The sequence below is a fragment of the Tamandua tetradactyla genome, chromosome 21 (genome assembly GCF_023851605.1).
Source record: "Tamandua tetradactyla isolate mTamTet1 chromosome 21, mTamTet1.pri, whole genome shotgun sequence".
Lineage (NCBI taxonomy): Eukaryota > Metazoa > Chordata > Mammalia > Pilosa > Myrmecophagidae > Tamandua > Tamandua tetradactyla.
The window spans coordinates 12,708,376-12,730,133 of NC_135347.1; the positions used below are offsets into that span (position 1 = coordinate 12,708,376).

Here is a 21,758-nt window from a genome sequence, read left to right on the forward strand (position 1 = left end):
GTAGACTATGTATTGGGTCACAAAATAAGTCTCAACAAATTAAAAAACAGGAAAGCACACAGAATATATCCTTCAACCACAATGGAATGAAGCTAGAAATCAACAATAGAGGGATAAATGGAAAATTCACAAATATGTAGAAATTAAATAATATACACTTAAATAAACAATGGGTTAAAGAGGAAATCACAAGGGAAATTTGGAAAAATCTTGAGGCAAATGAAAATGAAAATACAACATAATAAAACTTATGGGATGCCTCAGAGGCAACGCTGAGAGAAAACTTTATAGTTCAAATGCTTACATACATTAAAAAATAAGAAAATTCAAATCAGAAACCTAGCCTCAAAACTGCAAGAACTAGAAAAAGAAGAGTAAATTAAACCCAAAGTGAGCAGAAGGAAAGTAATAACAAAGGTCAAAGCAGAGATAAAATGAAATAAAAAACAAAAAAAAATAAAGAGAATCATCAAAAACAAAAGATTGGTTTTTTTGAAAAGATCAATAAAATCAAGAGACTTTTATACTAGACTGACAAAGAAAAAAAGAGAGAAGCTACAAATAATGAAAATCAGAAATGAAGAGGGGATATTACTACTGGCCCCAAGAAATAAAAAGGACTATAAGAGGATACTATGAAAAGCTGTATGCCAATAAATTAGATAACCTGAATGAAATGGACAAATTCTTAGAAAGACACAAACTATCTACATTGACTCAAGAAGAAATAGAAGGACACAAGAAACCAGTTAGTAGTAAAGACACTGACTCAGTAACCGAAACCTCCTAACAAAGAAAAGCTCAGGAGCAGAGGGCTTCACAGGGGGAATTCTAGTGAACATTCCAAGAAGACAACTCCAATTGTGCTCAAACATGTCCAAAACGTGAAGAGCAGGGGACATTTCCTCACTCATTCTATGAAGCCAACATCATCTTCATACCAAAGCCAGATACAGATACAAGAAAGGAAAACCACAGAATAATATGTCTTATGAATACAGATGTAAAAATTCTCAATAAAATACTAGGAAACTGAATCCAACAGCATATTAAAAAAATTATATACCATGATCAAGTGGAATTTGTCCCTGGTAGGCAAGGTTAATGCAACAACCCTGAAAAACAATTAATGTAATACTCTACATTAGGAGATTGAAGGAAAAAAAACCACATGATCATCTCAATTGATGAAGAAAAGGCATCTGTCAAAACACAGCACCCTTCCTTTATAAAACCACTTAGAACACTAGGAATAGAAGGGAACTTCCTCAACATGATAAAAGGCATGCTTGAAAAGCCCACAGCTAACATACTGCTTAATGGTGAAAGACTAAAAGTTGTACCTCTGAGATCAAGAACAAGACAAGGATGCCCACTGTTACCACTGTTATTTAACATTGTATGGGAAGTTCTTGCCAGAGTATTTAGTCAAAAAAAAAAGAAAGAAAGAAAGAAAGAAATAATAGGATTCCAAATTGGAAAGGAAGAAGCAAAACTTGCCCTATTTGCAAATCGTATGATCCTACATATAAGAAATCCTGAAAAATAAACAACAAAGCTCCTACAGCTAATGGATTCAGCAAAGTGGTAGGACACAAGTTAACACTCCAAAATCAGTAGTGTTTTTGTACACAAATAAACAATTGGAAGAAGAACTCAAGAAAAAATTACATTCACAAAAGCAACTAAAAGAATCAAATGCCTAAGAATAAATTTTTTAAATAATTTTTTATTAACTAAAAAAAATTATAAGAAAGAAACACAAACATCCTTAATATATGCTCATTCTGTTCTATATATATAATCAGTAATTCTAAATATCATCACATAGTTGCATATTCATCATCATGATCTTTTCTTAGAACATTTGCATCAATTCAGAAAAAGAAATAAAAAGACAACAGAAAAATGAAAAAGAAAAAAAAATTTACATACCATACCCTTTACCCCCTTCTTTCATTGATCACTAGCATTTCAAACTGAATTTATTTTAACAATTGTTCCCATTATTTCTTTTTATTCCATATGTTCTACTCATCTGTTGACAAGGTAGATAAAAGGAGCATCAGACACAGGTTTTCACAATCACAGTCACATTGTGACAGCTATATCATTATACAATCATCATCAAGAAACATGGCTACTAGAACACAGCTCTACATTTTCAGGTAGTTCCCTCTAGCCTCTCCATTACATCTTGGATAACAAGGTGATATCTACTTAATGCGTAAGAATAACCTCCAGGATAACCTCTTGACTCTGTTTGGAATCTCTCAGCCATTGACACTTTGTCTCATTTCACTCTTCCCCCTTTTGGTCGAGAAGGTTTTCTCAATCCCTTGATGCTGAATCTCAGCTCATTCTAGGATTTCTGTCCCATGTTGCCAGGAAGGTCCACATCCTTGGGAGTCATGTCCCACATAGACAGGGGAGAGTGGTGAGTTTGCTTGTTGTATTGCCTGGAGACAGGGGCCACATTTGAGCAACAAAAGAGGTTCTCTTGGGGGTGACTCTTAGGCCTAATTTTAAGTAGACTTGACCTATCCTTTGTGGGGTTAAGTTTCATACGAACAAACCCCAAGACTGGGGACACAGCCTATAGCTTTGGTTGTCCACACTGCTTGTGAGAACATCAAGAATTCAACTTGGGGAGGTTGAATTTTCTCCCGTTCTCACCATTCCCCGAAGGGGACTTTGCAAATACTTTCCCACTCACTGATCAAATCACTCTAGGATTCACTGGGGCATCACTCTGGACAAACCAATAAAATCTAATGTCCTACCCAAGGTTCCATGTACTTATGCTGTTCAACCAACTATCTACATAAGTTATATTAGGAGATGCACTAGTCAAAATATAAATTTTGTACCAGTTAAACATTTTTTGCTTTAGTCTCACACATAAGTTGAAATTTTAAAATATTAATTACCATCTATTTTCAGCACCCTGCAGTAATGACATTCCTTTGTTCTTCCTCATACAAAAACATTTTTAAATTTGTACATTTAGTCATTACCATTATACACTCTAGGCATTCCCCTAGGAATAAATTTAACCAAGGATGTAAGTTTTCATATACAGAAAACTATAAAAGATGGCTAAAAGAAATCAAAGAAGACCTAAATAAATGGAACGTTCATGGACTGAAAGACTAAATATCAAAAAAGATGTCAATAATGCCCAATTTATAGATTCAATGCAATCCTAATCAAATTCCCAACAATTTTCTTCACAGAAGTGGAAAAACACACATCAAATTATATGGAAGGACAAGGGGACCCAAACAGCTCAAAACACCTTGAAAAAGAAGCATGAAGTTGGAGGACTCACATGTCCTAATTTTAGAACTTATTACAAAGAAAGGCACAGTGTTTTGGTTTGCTAATGTTTTTGGAATGCAGTATACCAGAAATGGAATAGCTTTTATAAAGGGCATTTATTAAGCTACAAGTTTACAGTTCTAAGGCCTTAGAAAGGTCCAAATTGAGACATCTAGAGAAAGATAACTAGACTCTGAAGAGAGCCTGGATAACATCCAGGATTTCTCTGTCAGCTGGGAAGGCATGCGGCTGGTTTCTAAGGTCCTTGCTCCCAGTTCGTTGCTTACAGCTTCTGATTGCAGTGACTCCCTCTCTTAGCATCTGTGCATCCTGACTTAGCTGCTCTGGGTCAAAACTCTAGGTTTCACCTCTAGCTTAGAATTTCATGGAAAGGCACATGGTGATGTCTGCTGTGCTCTGGTTCCTGCCTAGCTTCCATTGACTTTCTCAGCTCCTGGCATTTCCTGGGGCTTCTGCATTTCCAAATACTTATGTCTAAGCTTTCTCTGTATTGGCTATCCAAGCATTTCTAAATGTCTGTGTCTATGTCAGTTCTGAAGCAACTGTGTTTTCTTGAAAATCTCTCCCCTTTTAAAGGACTCCAGTAAACTAATCAAGACCCACTTGGAATGGATGGAGTTATATCTCCCACATGAAAAAGTTAGGATGACATGGCCCAAATACCCCTAAGGAATGGGAGAAGCATGAAAGGTGAAGGTGGAGTTATACAGAGAAAGTAGGGTTTAACAAACGAGTATAACTGCTAAGTCAATATACTGATGTTTCTTTTAGTCTCCAGAATCTTAGAGCAGCTAGAAGTAAAAACCTAAAATTGTGGAACTCTAACCCATACCAAACACTGAAATCTGTTCTACAACTAATTGTTGTGATGTGCTTTGAAATTTATTGCATTTTAATATATATGTTATTTTTCACAAAAAAGAAAAAGTATTTCTTCTAGCCTCCAGTGATTTGGTGTAGCTAGAAGGAAAAATCTGAAATAGTGGAATGGTAACCCAAAACAAACCGAAATCTGTCCTGTAACTACTTGTGGAAGCATACTTCTTTTCTTTGTATATATGTTATATTTAACAATAAAAAATGTTTAAAAAAAAATAAAGGTCACACCCACATTTGGATGTGTCACATCCCCATCAAGGTAATCTAATAATTGAGTGGGCCAATCTCAAAAGTTCCACTATAAATAATAGGTCTGGCCCCACAAGATTGGCTTAAGAGAAGAACATGCTTTTCTGGGGTACATAACAGCTTTAAACTAGCACATTTCATCCTCTGGATCCCCAAAAGACATGTTCTTTCCATACACAAAATACATTCATTCCATCACAATATCACAAAAGCCTTACACTATTTCAGTAACGATACAATACAAAGTCAGAAAAGGTACAAAATCTCATCAAAGTCAGTTACAGGAATGGTCTGTTCCAAGACAAAAATTCTTCTCTGGCTGTTGACCTTCAAAATTCAGAACAAGTTATCTTCTTCCAACATACAAAGGAGGGACAGTAATAGGATACATGCTCCCCTTGCCATAGGGAGAAATTGGGAGGAACCCAGGGGTCACTGGACAAAAAACGTTCCTAAAACTAGCAGGGTAAACTCCATTAGATTTCAAAGTCTGAGAGTCATTTATTATCAGGGCTTCAGAAAGCGGCAGGCCCCACCCTTTCCAAGGGCTATGAGCAGCCCTTTTCTCTCCAAATGCTGGGCTGAGGGTTGTAACACTGGGAGTCATTGAGGAGACCACCTTTTACTTGGCTCCACCCTCTCCAAGCATCGGGGCAGCACCTGGGTTCCCTGTCATCTTTGGGGCACATGTTCAACCTCCTCAAAAAAATGGGTTGGCAGCGAAGTTCCCCTCAATCCACAGACAATGTGCTCCACCCTCTCTGAGGCCCCAGGCAGCAACATTCTTCTGCCCATCCTCTGCCTCCAAGGCGAACTCATTCTTTCCAAATACACAAATCACCAGAAAGCACATAAAAATATGCTCAACATCAATAGTCATCAGGGAAATGAAAATCAAAACCACAATGAGAAACCATTTCACACACATTAGAACAGTTTTTATTTAAAAAAGAAAATGGAAAATAAGTGTTGGAGAGGATACAGAGAAATAGGAACATTCATTTATTGGTGGTGGCAATATAAAATGGTGCAGCCACTCTAGAAGACAATCTAGTGGTTCCTCAGAAAGCTAAATACAGAACTATTATATGATCTGACATTCCCACTAATAAGTATACACGCAAAAGAATGGAGAGCAAGGACCTGAACAGGTATTTTCATACAACTATTCATAGCAGCATATTTACAACTGCCAAAAGATGGAAGCAACCCAAGTGTCCATCAACTGATGAACTGATAAATAAAATGTGGTATACACAATGGAATATTTTTCAGTCATAAAAAGGAACGAAGTGTTGATACATGAGACAACATGGATGAACTCTGAAGACACCATGTTGAGTGAAATGAGGTAGATACAAAAGGACAAATATAATATGGTGTCAATGATTGGAAACAATCAGAATAAGGAAACTGATAGAGACAATCTAGAATTTAAGTTACCAGTGGATGGGGTATAGCGAACGGGATGTTAAGGCTTCAAATGTGCAGTGTTGCCATTTGGAATAATGGAAATGTTTTGGTAATTGATGGCTGCAATGGTAGCCCAATATTGTGAACACTGAAATTAACAACACTGAAGTATATATTTGAAAATGATTAAAAGAGAAAATGCTAGATTGTATATATGGTAACAGAATAAATTTAAAAAAAATGGAACTACATTACATAAACAATGAACGTGAAGTTAAACCATAGATTTAACAAGAGAAAATAAAATAAAATAAATTAAAAAATAAAACATGGGCTTTAATTAATAGTACAATTATACAAATGTACTATCATCAATCATAACAAATGTTCCACACCAGTACATGCTGTTGGTAGTGGGGTGATATATGGGGATCCTGTATTTTATGCAAGATTGTTCTATAAACCTACAACTTCTCTAATAAAAAAAATTAAAAAGAAAAAAGAAAAGGAAAGAAGGGGCTGACTATGTAACTCCATATAGTTCAAGAATTTTAAATTCAAATCTGACCTTACAGGATATTATGAAGGCATCATCTTATTAAGGAAGAAGAACAGATTTCACTTAACATTTTGGTGGCTTTATGACTTTTAAATTTAGATATATCATACATGGCTTCAATTTTTACTTTTGCTTCAGGTACCACAAATACTAGGTATAGGCCTGACTAAAAGCTTTCTTGGGACTACACAGCTATATGTATATGTATATGTATGTTAACACACACATATATATATATATATGTATTAATTAACGTGTCATAGATTTTCTTATCAAACAAAAATCAACTAACTTTATCTTTTATTCTTTATATGGAATCTGTCTTTTAAGGAAGTATGCTTTCAAACAACTTCTCTTCTGTCTAGATACGAATCAATGGCAGCTCCAACCCGACAATGTATAAAACTATATTAAGTTCAATGACAGCTCAATTGATATTTCAGGGGTGCTTCTCTTTGGATTGTCTAGGTTCTATACGTTACTTCCTTTGCTTTATATACTTCTTGCCTTTGATTCAACTTATGGTTCACTAATATTTGTTAAGGAGAGAAGAGGAGCATATGAATCATAACCTGTCATTTCAGTTGTCAGCAACTCTAACAATAGGCTTTGTGGAAGATGATGTAGGAACTCCTGGCTAAAGTATTTTATAGGCTCAATTTGACGATGGACGTAATTAGCCATGTGTTTCGCATCTATCACTGTCAATAGGTAATAGGATTTTAATATTTAGTCTTTTTACATTATTACTATTATTTTAATTAAAAAGTCAGAAATATACTGAATAATAGGGAAAATATTCTAATGGCATAATACTATAATAGTGAACTATCAAAATGCATCACCCTGTTCTTCACATATCAAAACTATCTTAAACTTGAACTACATAGCTCTAATCGTCCAGAGAAACCAAAATATACACACATATTTAGAAGTAGATACATGTGTATATATTTTCACATGCAAACACTTAGATGGTACTGCACTTTGCCTTTTTTTTTTTAGAGAAGTTGTAGGTTTACAGAAAAATCAGTTTACACAGTTCACATATACCACCCTATTATTAACCCCTTGCATAAATACATGTACCTTGCTTTATAAATTACAAAGTCAAGCATTTAGAAAGAAAAGTTTATGGCAATATTATATCCACATTCTTCCAGTAACCAGTTACAAAGGATATTTTTTTTTACAAATGAACAATGGATTGTTTTTTTTTTTTGGTCTAGGATCTTCCAGTTTAATAACCTATTGTGTTTCCAGACTTAGTTTTTTAAAAAAATATTTTTATTGAGAAATCTTCACACATATACAGTTTATCCATAATATACAATCAATGGCTCACAATATCATCAAATAGTTGTATATTCATCACCATGATCATTTTTAGAACATATAAATCACTCCAGAAAAAGAAATAAAAAGAAAAACTCATACATCCTATACCCTTACCCATCCTCTCACTGACCACTAGTATTTCAATCTACTCCAATATTTTTTACCCCTTATCCCCCTATTATTTATCTATTTATTTTTCCTTATTTTTTCACTCCTCTTTCCATAGCCTGGATAAAAGGAAGATAACACACAAGGTTTTCACAACCACATGGTCACACTGTAAAAGCTATATAGTTATACAATCCTCTTCAAGAATCAAGGCTATTGGAAACACAGTTCAACAGTTTCAGGTACTTCCCTCCAGTCACTCCAATACACTATAAACTAAAAAGGGATATCTATTTAATGCCTAAGAATAACCTCCAGGATAATCTCTCAGCCACTGAAACTTTATTTCAACCTGAATTTTAAATGAAAGAATTTGAAAGAAATCAATTTAGTTGATAATTTTAAAAGAAAGTCTATATTGTCTTCCAGAGAAATTTGATGACTAGAAAAATACCAATTATTTCAGGGATAGCATTTTAAAAAAATTGCTTGTTTGCTCAAAGGAATATCAATGGAAACTGCCATTATCCAGGACATCTCATGGGAAACATTTACAAGATTCTGTAAAAGAGGAATAATTTGATGATAGCTAGCTTAGGCCAAATATTGCTATATATATTCTTCTACCCAAATGAAGATTTTTTTAAAAGAAAAATGAAATCAGTAAAGGTGTTTTTTTCCTAATTTTTAAATTATTGCTGTTTTGGTGGTAGAGAGTGGTTGTTTTTGCAGGAGATGGATTTATCCTGAGACTACTGCATTGAGACAAAAGTACCTACATGTAAATGCCTTGGAGGCTACTGCAAATGACTACTGCTCATATAAGAATAAAGTAGGATATCATTTTTCTTAGCCTTTTATTCTCAGCTCTACACAATCTTCCCTAATCTAACCTTCTAGCTTTATTTCCCAGAAGACCGACCGAAAGTCTCTGTTCCAAACTTGACATTTCACTGTCTTCCAAATATCCCACTCGGTTTTTTTTGCTTACGTGGTCTCCTTTATCCAGACTGATTATAGTTCTTAACTGAACAGGTAAAACAAAAAAGTTTGTAAAAGAAAATATAGGTGAACGTCTCCATGACCTTGTGGTATAGAAAGACTTCTTAAAAAGGACATCAAAGTGCTAATATAAATGAAAGGGTTAATAAATTAGAATACATTAAAATTCAGAATTTCCATTCATCAAAACATAAGATTATGGGAGTAAAAAGACTTGCCATAGAGACTCATATCCAGAATATCCCTAAAGAACTCCTACAAAAAACCCAAAATGGTCAAATGACTTGAACTTCATTTCACAAAATTATTAACGTACATATGAAAACATTAGTAAAAGGAAAATGTGCAAATTTAAGCCACAATGAAATATCAATACATGCTTACATTAATGGCTAAAATTAAAAATAATAATATCCACAAGCATTAGTAAGGAAGTATAGTATGTTGGAATTCTGACACATGGCTAGAAGGAAGGAAAATTTGTATAATTACTTTGGAAACTTTTTTGGAATTATTTATTAAAGCTGAATATATGCACACCTGATGACCCAGAAAATCACTCCAAATTATTCATATTGGGTTCAATAAAAATATATACTTTTGGGCACCATGAGACATGTGTAAGAATACTGATAGCACCATTATTCAAAATAACCAGGAAATGGAAATAACCAAAATTTCTTTCAACAGAGTAATATAGGAATAAAATACAGTGTACAATAAAATGTTAGACAGAAATAAAAGCTAACTGCAACCTCACGCATGACTTTCACACACACAATGTTGAATGACAGAAGGCAGATGTAGAAGAACACATAGACTGATTTTATTCATATAAAGATTTATATAAACGAAAGGCAAAATTTTTAGAGAAAATGCTTAGGTGCTCAAAATATAAAGAAAACAATGAAGATATTACTGGAAGTGTGAGAACAGTGATCCCCTTTGGGTAACTGGAAGGTAGGTTTCTGAGAGCATGTGCTGGTAATATTTATTTCTTGATCAGGGTAGTGAGTAAGAGGTTGTTCTCTTTGTGATAAATCATTGTGCTCTTTTCTGAATGCTTCCTATATTTTCTCAGCAAAATAAGTAATTTTAAAAAAGGATGGTACTGCTATGTGTTACATTCATTCATTCATTTATATTCAATACATATTTATTAAAAGTCTACCAGCCCTGTTCAAGATAATGAGCAGGAGGTAAAAATCCCCTACATTCTAGTTGAAGGAAGCAATAAACAACTTATGTTGTAATAATGAACAGAAACATACATGCATGTAGAAGTGTTTGTTGGCGATAAGGAGAAAAGTAAAGTAAGGACAGGGAATGTGTGTGTGGGGTGTGCAGAATCACTCTTGGGTGGTCAGAGAAGGTCTTGTTAAGATGGTGACATCTGAGTTAAAAGGTTGGAAGATAACTGAGGGAAGCACATTCCAAGAAATTATATGTCTGCACATAAATATACCTTTTTTTTTTTCTGCTGGCACCCTTTCTGTCAGGAACTATGCTGATAATTCTATTTCATATACCCAAGGGGCTAGTACAGTTTCACAAAGTGAATTCATTTGTTCATTATTCACTCAATTAATCCATTCATTCTTTCACTTAACATATATTTATAGAGCCCGCATTCTATCATGCATTTTCTAGGTATTTGGGTTATGGGTTGTCCTGGCCTTGGTGGTGGCTAGAGTTTAAGGTTTGGGGTGGGAGGCTGGGAGCTAACATCCATCAAACTATAATTAAAATAGTCTTAAATGTCATGAGGGTTAAAAAAATACAGAATGCTACTTCATTACAAAAAGGGATAATGTTTAAAATGTGTCCTGGAGAAATCAGATGAATGGGATATGGAGAAGAAGAAAAGGGGGTTTTAGAGTAAAGAGAATTCCAAGAGAAGGAAGATGAGTGAAGAGTCTGAGGTGGGAAAGAGCTTGCTCCTTTTTGATGGACAAGCAAAAGATCAGTTCAGATGGAGAATGGTAGGGATGGAGGGTGGAGAAGAAATGTAACTAGACAGAAGCAAGAGAAAATATTGGTTCCTTGCTCTCCAGAGGCAGCAAATTTTCAACAACTAGTTAAGGTAAGATATCCACATAACAGCAGTTAAGGTTTTGATGAAAAAAATGGGAGAGGAAGCAGATGATTAGGCACACAGAGAAGTTACTCAGAGTAGTGCATTTTGCATGTGCTTATTCCTCCATCAACCCTCAATTTAGACCCCATCACCTGCTCTGGGATGGAAAGGAGAGAAGGTCTTAATTCTAGAGCAGTGGAAAGTCACAGATGAGTTTTAAGCATAAGTGATACAATTATATATACATAACAATTCACACTAGCTCTTATTTGGAAATGGACTAGAGTTGGCCAAATTGGATGTACAGAAATAAGTTAGGAGGTCACATAAAATTAGTCCAGGCAAGAGATAAATAAATAGTGGCTGGCTCTAATATGATAGTAGTAGCAATAAAAAGAAGTGAAAACATTTGATCTGTATTCAGAGGTAGAACATGGTACTTAGTGACTGAATTGAGCTGGGGTGGGGTAGGAGGTGAAGGAATGAAGGAGCCAAGAATGATGCCCAGCTTGTGGCAAAAGCAAGTAGATGGATGAACGCAACTGAGACTGGAAAGCTAGAGGAGCAGAGATGAAAGAAAGGGAGAGTCAAAAATTCAGTTTCACACAATCAGTTTGATATGTCTGAAAATAATAATTCTAGGGAGCCAGAAGAGAGATTTAAATAAGAGCTGTACATTTGCGAGTCACTGATACACTGATAAAATTTAAAACCATAAGACTGGAAGAGATTGCCCAGGAAAAGAATGCATGAGAAGAGATTATGAGAAGAAATTATTCAGCCCTAAGAACCTCTAATATTTACAGTAGATACATGTTCAATAAATGTTGATTAACACCAGATTCATATATATTCTCTGCATGTATTTTGAAATGAATGGTGAAAATGTATTGCTTGAATCAAAATAATTCACTGAGTTAATATATAGGCAATATAGGTGGCTTATTCTTAAATATGCCTTCAATCTTCCATTTTCTAGTAACACCCATTAAAGTCACTAATGTTAGCTAAACATATACAGAGTGTAAGATTTATGCTCTTTCTTCTGCCTTATACATTCAAGATTACAACCAAGAAGGCACTTAGAAAATTCATTACTTATATTGTCTAAGCTGTTCTCATGGATTCATACCAAACTCAGACTTTCTGTGCCTGATCTGAAAACACTGTTAAGTGAAAATGAAAGTACAAAGATTAACATTCTGTCAATTTCTTAAAAGAGAAGAATAATATACTTTTCACCCATTCATTTTTATTTTTAATTACTAATCCTGCTTATGAGAACTTGGATAATGTTGCATATACCATCAGTAAAATTCCCTTGGAAAGAGAATTTAGTAAGGTCTTTAGAGAGGTCTGGCTTGATGGAAATTGACACTAAAAATATCCTCTGCTTTCCCATTAATTAGGAATTAGGAACACAAATACATTTTCCAAGAAATAAATGCACTAACCTCTTCACAAATTATCCAAGAGATGAACTGCAAAGACTTAAACTGAATTTATATTGCTTGGCTTTTAAACTAAAATTGGCTATCAGAATTAGAACTGATACAATTATCCTTCCACTAGAAAATCAGAAGATAGAAGACTCAAGTTAAAAAAAAACCTCTTTTCTGAATTGAATCTAAAAATACTTTCCTAGGTATGTGAAGAGAAATTTTTATCATTTTCACTGCAGAAATAAAGGGCAGAGATAAAAATTTAGCATCTCAGGTCCTGCTGAAGGGGTTTCAAAAACAAAAATCATTAGGTAGCATTTACTAAATTAATACATACATAGATTACACATTTATTTTCTATATTTATAGTTATTTGTAAATATATTTCAGTATGTCTATTATTATTGTAATTATTTTTTATGGTCAAAAACTTATATTTAGAATTTGCTAGCTGTACTCAGTTTAGATGATCCCAATTTTGTGGGTAACATCCAAAGCAGCATAGTCAGGAGCCAGTCGAGCCTATGCTTTCTTCTCTTCTTCAGGCCTGATCAGACTGTTGACCTTGACCACGTCAATGTCACAGAGCTTCTTCACAGCCTGTTTGATCTGATGCTTGTTGGCCTGGACATCCACAATGAACACAAGTGTGTTGTTATCTTCAATCTTCTTCATATCTGATCCAGTGGTCAGGGGGAACTTGATGATGGTATATGGTCAAGTCTGTTTCTCATGGGGGTACTCTTCCTAGGATATTTGGGTTGTCTTCTGAGATGCAGCATCTTGGGCCAGCGGAATGTGAGCAAAGTATGGATCTTTTTTTTGTGACTGTGGATGTGTTTCAGTATTGCCTTCTTGGCTTTCAAAGTCTTTGCTTTGGCTTCGGTTTTTGTAGGGGCAAGGGCTTCCTTCTTCGCTTTCGGCACCATCTTCGTGAAAAAGGCCCAATATGTCTATTATTATTTGCTGGCTATCTATGCTAACAAATAAAGATTGTAAAATCTATTGTTTTAAAAACTAAGGATCTAATTTCAGCTTCCACCATAGATGGAAAAAAAAACCATGAAACTCTACTCATACGTACCAGCTGTAGCCATTTCTGTCACCCATAATACTCAGTCATTCAACACACATTTAAAGAGTATGCGGTACCATGCTAGGTGGTTGTGACACAAAGATAAATAACCCAAGTAAGCCATAGGGAGGAAAATACTATTGACCAAAGAACAGTCCTTCCCTATAGAGGCAGGACGCTCTTTACAACTAAGTTCCTGACTATAAGAAGAATGTGCTAAGGACAGTGAGGGAGGAAAGGTTCCTCATCCCACCCATCAGATTCCTGAAATCAATTCTGGCAACCAAAGGGGTAATAAATGTCACAACCAGCTTTGATTCAAAGGACATCAGCACTTGAGAAGGTTCAGGCAAGGGCATTCTTGGCAGAGGAAAAGAACAAATTGCCACTTTGCTGTGAGGCAGATTGACTAAATCATCTTTTCAATTCTATGACTCAGAATGTTGAAAGGCATACCAATATAGATAAATTAAGCTGGTGAATTAAGGTAGTTAGAGAACCACAAATGTCAGTAAGAAAGAACTTTCGCAGTAATGTAGTTCAGTTCTCTTCCTTAATAGATGAGCAAAATGGTAACCACAAATAACTCATATAAAGTAGAAAGGATGGGACTAGTCAGTGATCTATCCACTGCATTAATGTGATAATGCAAGATAAAACAAGACTTTCACTTAAACATCAAGGTAATTTATAGAAAAAAATTCCTCCCCGTGAAATTTCACAATTACTTCCACTTTCTAACTCACTCCATACAGAAATATATAAAGCTATGCTGAGTATAAGTATTTTGATAAATATAACCAGTGAGGGGCAAAGCTGTTTTAAATAATAAGAGGTATAAGGTGGGGTTTAAGTTTTCACACTTTCAAATATGTTCAGGAAAAAACCTCAAATCTCTTTGCCTTAGTTACATTAATTAAAAGAAAAAACTGCTACTGTGAAAATTTTACAAAAGTTAACACGGTACTATTACCACCTTTAAAATTCTAATTACAAACAAACAAAAATGTTAATGAATATAGTCCATCATACTGAAACAGGGCAAGAGAAATCACTTTCACCTGAATATGGAGCAGGTTTTTGTTGCTCCCTTAAGGCCTATGATACCAAAGGCTCTTCATTAACATATTGCCCAGACCAGCAGGCTCCCAAAATTCATAGGCATGACCCTGCTCTTAGAGGAGGGCAGCTGACAAAGTGAAATCCCTAAGCTTACATCAAAGTTAGATACAAGTTACAAAAGGACAACTATAACATATACATGGAATATGATACATAAAAGGCATTTTCCCAGGGTTAAATTAACCAATTTACAAATTTTCTTTTTTTTTTCAATCTCTGAAAAGTAAACAGCTTAAAAATGCTTATTCATTAAGAAATATAAGCAATATGTAAACAGCAAAAGCAAATTCCAAGCTCAGAAGCCTGGCAATCAGGCTTCCAAAATCTAGCCCATAACTCCTATGGCCTCATATTCCAGCATCCTCTTACTGTGCATTACATGCATCAGCAACACTGAAGAAACGGTCGTGTCCCATATACTGCACTTCAGGTCTTTGTTCATGCTGTTCTCTACGTCCTCCCAGCAGTGCTTCCAATGCTTCACACACGCACACCCTAGCCATTTCATCTGGCTAGATCCTTTAAGACTCAGTTCAGTTGTTACCCTATGCATATCACTATCATTGCCTTTAGCGACCACACTGTGCAGAATTTACCTACCTATATACCGCATACAGTAGGCTCTTCAAGAGCAGGGGCTATGTTTTATTTTCTTTATTGTAGTTCAATAACCTAGTGTGGCACCTGATCATAATACTTAATACACGCTTATTCAGCTTAATTTTAAGAAGACAAGAACACTAAATGCAGTGTCTGGCTTTTTTCTCCTCCATAATAAAAAAAAAAAATACCAAAGGGTAAAAAAAATACATATGGAGAATATCAGAGTAAGTGGATCTGTCTACATAATGACAATATTTTCCAATTATACTGTTATATTTGGCCCTAGTGATGACAGGAGTCTTGTAGGTTCCTCAGAAATATATAATGGGCTAAACAGTACAGTAACTAAATCCTAAGTATATACTCCATAGGCAGCTTGAAAGACAGCTTCTCACACTGGCAGGAATCCCCTTACTCCCTGCACCCCATCCCCAAACTCATAGAAGCAGAAAATTTGGGGTTTTAAAAGTATTTAGCTAAAAAATCTCGACAGTTTAGGCTGTCAACATAACAACGAACTATTTTTGGCCAGAAACCTTTTTATTTTTTTAGTATAAAAATTGTGTAAGAGCAAGCATGAAATATTTTCAACAAATATTTAATTAGGGCTAACTATTTTAGCTGCTAGGACATTTTAACCTATATCTGTAACATCCTTTTCATTCTGGCTAAACATTTGTTTGGTCCTGTATAGACAAAATAATGTTTGACAGTCATATCATCACCACAGTTTCCTCTTTTAAAAATACAATATGCTATGCATGAGCAAATCACAAATTTGGAGCGAATCAAAATGTACTTCCCAGAATATTCATTAACTATAATTTATTATGTGTGTGCTAATATGTCATTATAATTTTCAGCTTTGGTACTGAAATATTTAGCTATGGTTGCTGAACATAATCAGCAAGATAAGAGGTTTTGAATATGATTACATGAAGCTCCTTCAACATAGTGAGAAATCATGTTAAGAAGAGCACTGATGGCTTTTTCTATAATAAATGTAATAGGTAATAATATATTTTTCTGGAAATTATATTTATTCTAACTATAAATATTAAGTACTTATCTGATTACTGAAGCATTTTCATTACTGACTTGGAATAGTTGTATCACCTGTCAAAACATGCGTTAGTATAATACTAGCTGAGATATTCCTGATAAAGATACCAAATTGAAATCATACGATGTTTACAGTGTGAATAGCAAAGACTCTGAGTTGAATACCCAAATTTGGGTTTCTCCTTTGTTCACAAAATCACTTTATCATATTCATAGATTGAAATTTGGATGATGAGTGTCTACTTCCAAGAGCTACTATATATTTGGTGTCCTAATTAAATAACCTAGTGTAATTCACAGTGTAAGAGAAAGGTAATTAAAAACATATGCTGAGTTAATTTTTTTTCTATCTTGCGCTGTCATGTCAGTTTTTAAGGAAAAGAGGACCAACATGTATACCTAAGTAAGCTTTAATTTTACAATTTAGTAACAATTTATACTTATAAACTAATTGGAAGCTCTGTTTCTGTGAACTAAGAGGAGTAATTTCAACATTTGTTTACTTCATGTTAGGAAGGACACTGAATTTATCATCTAACAGGCACCTGAAAATCCATTGTGAACCTGCAATTTAATAATAGGAAATCCCATATTGCACTTTCAACACTTATGTACCCAAAGTCCTAAAAGACAGGCTGGTATAATAACTAATTGATAAGGGTATGGAGTTAATTTAAGGCAATGACTGCCCCAAGGAAATTTTTAACTTGTAATATTCTCATCCAAATACATGACAGATGAATACTGAGCTCATTTTTCTCTCCACATTAGTTCTCTGTTATCTAATTACCTGATTATGATTTCTACAATCCTCTTGGAATCATCAAGTAACTAATGATGTATATTCTAAAAACTAAATGGTTCTGACAATTTGATATTTTCCATAATCCTCAGGATTTCTGGAGTTCATAAATAAGGGCTTCATTTCACATTTGAAATGTAGTGTCTGGTGCATACTACTGAAACTCAACACAAATAACAATGGTAGATATTTCAGCCTGTACTATACTATTTGCATAAAGGACTGGAGCATGGATTTTTTTTTTTTTTTTAACTTTGGTAAAATAGTAACACTGGAGAATTTAACTCACTTTTTTAAATTTACTGAGATATAATTCATATACCATACAATTCACTCCCATTTGAAGTATATAATTCTATAGGTTTTAATAGTCATAGAGCTGTGCAATGATTACCACAATTGACTTTAGAAATTTTCATTGCCCAAAAAGAATACCTGTACCTTTTAGGCATTACTCCTCAATTCTCTCCAGTCCTTGGCAACCACTGATCGATTTTCTATCTCTATATAGTTTTGCTTGTTCTGGACATTTAATATAATTGAATTCATAATATGTGGTCTTTTGTGACCAGCTTCTTTCACTTAGCATAATGGACCAAGAATCACCAGCAGCTGGCCACAGAACCACAGTCTTAAAGCATTACCTTGCTGATGCTTCAATTTCGGACTTCTCCTGGCCTCAAAACTATAAGTCAACAAATCACTGGTTAAGCCAATCCATTGTATGGTATTTGTTTTAGCAGCCAAGAAACTAATTACAGCACCAAACCTGGATTATAATGATGGTGACACAGAGAGCACAGACATAATTTTTTTACTTCAGCAGATATTACCTTAATCACTTACAGAATTTTTTCTTAAACTTCATTATAATAATATACTTAAAAAAATCACATTAGAAATTCTGAATTGTCAAAAAAAGATTTGGAATTCTATCCATTTTTACCACACCTTGCATTTTTCAAAGTTATAAATATACCTAGAACAAAGGAAGTACACAATATAACCACTACTCTTTAGTTTGTTTTAAGTATAAAATTATAGAGAATTAAAGAATATCTTTATGTTTATCAGATTAATGTTAATAGAAGCCTTTATGGTTCTTATTACTAAAATGCTGCATTGCTTTTACAAACATGAGAACTGAGAGTGGATTTTAAAACCCAGGGACAAACTCAAATGAATTTTATGATGAAATGGCCTATACTAGAGAACAAATAGACTTTTTTTTTTTGTAAAATCAACTGAAAAGGAGATGACTTTTATTACATTTCTGAAAACCAACCAATTCTAGAATTAATCTCTGATAATCAAAAAAAACTCTAAAAGGCAGTCTTAGTATAGTTTCAAAATCAAATTTAGTTTATGTTGTTATTTACTGTCCAAAACCCAGAATTCAATACCACTAGGGAATACTTATGTTACTTTTAAGCACAGTGATTGTACATATGTGCATTAACATAGACAAAAGCAAATCTGGCCATTAGTAGGGTAAGCTGTAGTGATTTAAGTCTAATGTTCTATATAAAATAAAACACCCATATGAGGTATGACTGCCTCTTTATTCATTTACACAACTTTCTTGTTATATATTTCTTTCAAATTCAGTCTCAGTTATTTTCTGGGTATTGTGTCTAATTTTATTTATTTTTTTCAGTATATGTTTATGAGCCTTGTGCTAGGGTGCTGTGATTACAGCAGTGAGAAAGATAATATATCCAACTTTCGCTTTCCTTTAGCTTAGAGTCCAATGGCCACAAGTAAACAGCAATTACAAAATAATAAGATAAGTGTCATAACAGGCAAAGAACAGGGCATGAAAAATAAGCTCTAGACCCAGATTCTGGAGTCAGTAAAGGATTTCTAGTAGAAATATAGTTAATTAGAGACCTGAAAGAAAAAAAAATGTTGGGAACAGGAAAGAGTAGGGGAATATTCTTATAAGGAAAAGAGAAAATGAAAGGGAGAAGCAGACCACCGTATGGTAATCTAAACTGGAAATAATGGCCAGAATTAGGGTAGAAGCAGTAGGAAATTAAAAGAAATAGATGGATTGAAGAGCTTTTAAGTAGGTAGGAACTACAAAACTCAGTGATTGATTCAATGAAAGAGATGGGTGGGATAAAACAGAAGGATTTAGGAATCAAAGACTAAACAAAGGTATTTGGCTTAGACAACTGAAAGAAGGGTAGGGCCATTTACTGAAATATGATAGGATGGGAGGGAGGCAGTCTTGGGAGTGGAGGGTGGGAATTACAAGTTCAGTTCAAGACAGGCTAATTTTGAAGTAGCTTTGGCTACCCTAATGGAAAAGATCAGTAGGCCATTTGATATATAAGCTTAGATTTCAGGTTACAGGTCTGGACTACAAATAAATAGCTGAGAGTTCTCAGGGAGGAAAAAAGGTCAGAAATTAAAGTGATAGGAACACAAAGTATGGCCTGGGGAGTTTATGTTGAAAGGATTGGTAAGGATACCAATATTTAAGGGATGAACAATTAAAAATGTAGTTCTGCACAAATGAAAACTGAGGTGTGCTCTGAAAGGCAGGATAAAAACTAGAAAAGGGATCTAATGGACCCAAAGGAAAGGGAAGGTTATAAAAAGGAAAAAGTGATTAAAGTGTCAAAGGCTCCCAGCTAGCCAACTGCAACAAGGACTAAGTTTTTATGTTATATTCAATGACAAGGAGAATGTTGCTGATACTGGCAAAAACATTTTTGGTGGAGTGGTGGGGAGAAGCCAACTCCAGTGGATTGGAGGGTACTTGTAAGGTGAAGAAGGTGAGATGAGGAAGTCAAGAAAATGTAGACCAGAAGTTGATAAATTATAGTCCATACGTCAAATCCCCTGCTGTTTTTGTAAATAAAGGTTTATTGAAACATAGTCTCTCATTCATTTACGTATTGTTTATGGCTGCTTTTGTGTTATATTAGTAGAATTATACAGCCCACAAACCTAAATTACTTGCTATTTGGCCCTTTACAATAGGGGTCTGCCAACCCCTATCGCAGTCAAATGTCTCAAATTATTAATCTTCATTGTCAAAAATGACCTAGAAATCATCCACATCTCAGATTGTGTTCAATACTGCCAGTTAAAATGGACCTGTTGTTTATGTGTAAGCGGAATGTAATTAAAACCAGCTGTATTTAATACAGTGAATTGCTCAGTGCATGACTGAAATTTCAAGCTCTCTTCACTACCATCTAACGCACTGCTGTTATATAGGTAGGGTTGGTGACAGATGCAGAGGCTCTTAGACATATGTTTGGGATAAATAAGAACAAATCACTTAGAAGCTCATATTTCTATAAATTTTTCAAGCATTAATGACATATCATGTAAACTTCATTAAGACAAAGCTATTGCAATCTTAAGATTAATACTTTTAAAAAGTAAATTATGCTACAAGTTTTGTCTCTTCTATAGTTTGTTAATGCTTTTTAAAATAATGGCTATGGTTAGTATCAAGGATTTTATTTTTATTACTCGTGTTCATATCAAGTCAATAAAACTTTTGAGTGCTAGTTTTAAACTTCACTTTATCAGCATAAAGAAGCAAGGAGTCAAAGTTTTGCGTCAGAAACAGTATGACTGAATTGTTCAGTTTTTGCTTGTTTTTAGCCTGTCATGACTCATTGCAATAACAAAGTTACACAATTTTGTGTAATATTTTGTAGCTGTTATTATAGAGATGAAATGCCTATCTAGCATAGTCACTAATATTAATGACTTTTTATGACCTAGGCCAAGTTAATAAAACAAACCTCTAAACATCCTGTTAATAAATTCTCAATAATAAATTTGAACTTGAAATTGCTTTACAGAATTCCTTTACAGTGCTGAAAAATAAACAAAGGTTTCAAATGCATTTCCTATCCCAGATGGGGAGAAGGACAGAACAGTGAGAGCATCTATCAAAATTGCTTTTTGATTGCAAGTTACGTAAGACTGCATAAATCACAGATTAATGGAATAGGGAATTAGAACATAGATTATTCCATCAATGACTGGAATACAATATTGGAACAGGTTAAATCTTTTTAACCCCGAAGTGATTATAGGTAGTTTTTACTTTCAAGTCACACCTAAAGACTGGTAGGATCTACCTAAATAGTTGTAAAACAACATTGCTCATTTGTGTCATGGAGTTGGAAAAAGTCAATGCTTTTAGAAAAATAGAATGCTTGTGTGGACCACTATGAAATAATGATTTAAGGGCTTGTCTTTCAAATGCTTAAGAAGAGACTAGCTTAAATAAATTTTTAGAAACGTGTAGAAGATAGGGACTACGTCACAAATCAGAATGCTTACACATAGAAGTAGGTCCTAGTTGGACCAGACTAAGTTGAAACCAATATGTATGGTAACAGAGCTAATTGATACCCTTCTTAAAGGATAATCTTCCACATAAGTGGTTTAGGAGTAAAAATCATATTTCTGGGCATTCTCTCAGTTAGGTCTTAATTTGGAATGTCAACCAGTTCATGGAGAGTGCTTACATTTATGAAGGGAGAACTAGATTTGAGACCAATTTTAAAGTATACAAAATGTATTAAGCAGAGCTGGTAATAAGCTGAATTTTTATTTGGGACTTATTACCAAAATGATATTATAAAGTATAAGCATTTTTTCTCCTTTTCTTTCTATTAACATGACATTACCTGGTCTAAGCACTTAAT

General features: G+C 34.3%; 1 protein-coding gene and 1 pseudogene across 5 annotated transcripts in view; both read right to left on the minus strand.

Annotated features, from left to right (window-relative positions):
* Positions 1 to 21,758, minus strand: part of COMMD10 (COMM domain containing 10) — a 212,468-nt gene that overhangs the window by 11,651 nt on the left and 179,059 nt on the right. The gene's annotated exons all lie outside the window — the stretch shown is intronic.
* Positions 1,851 to 20,689, minus strand: LOC143665465 (large ribosomal subunit protein uL23 pseudogene; annotated as a pseudogene).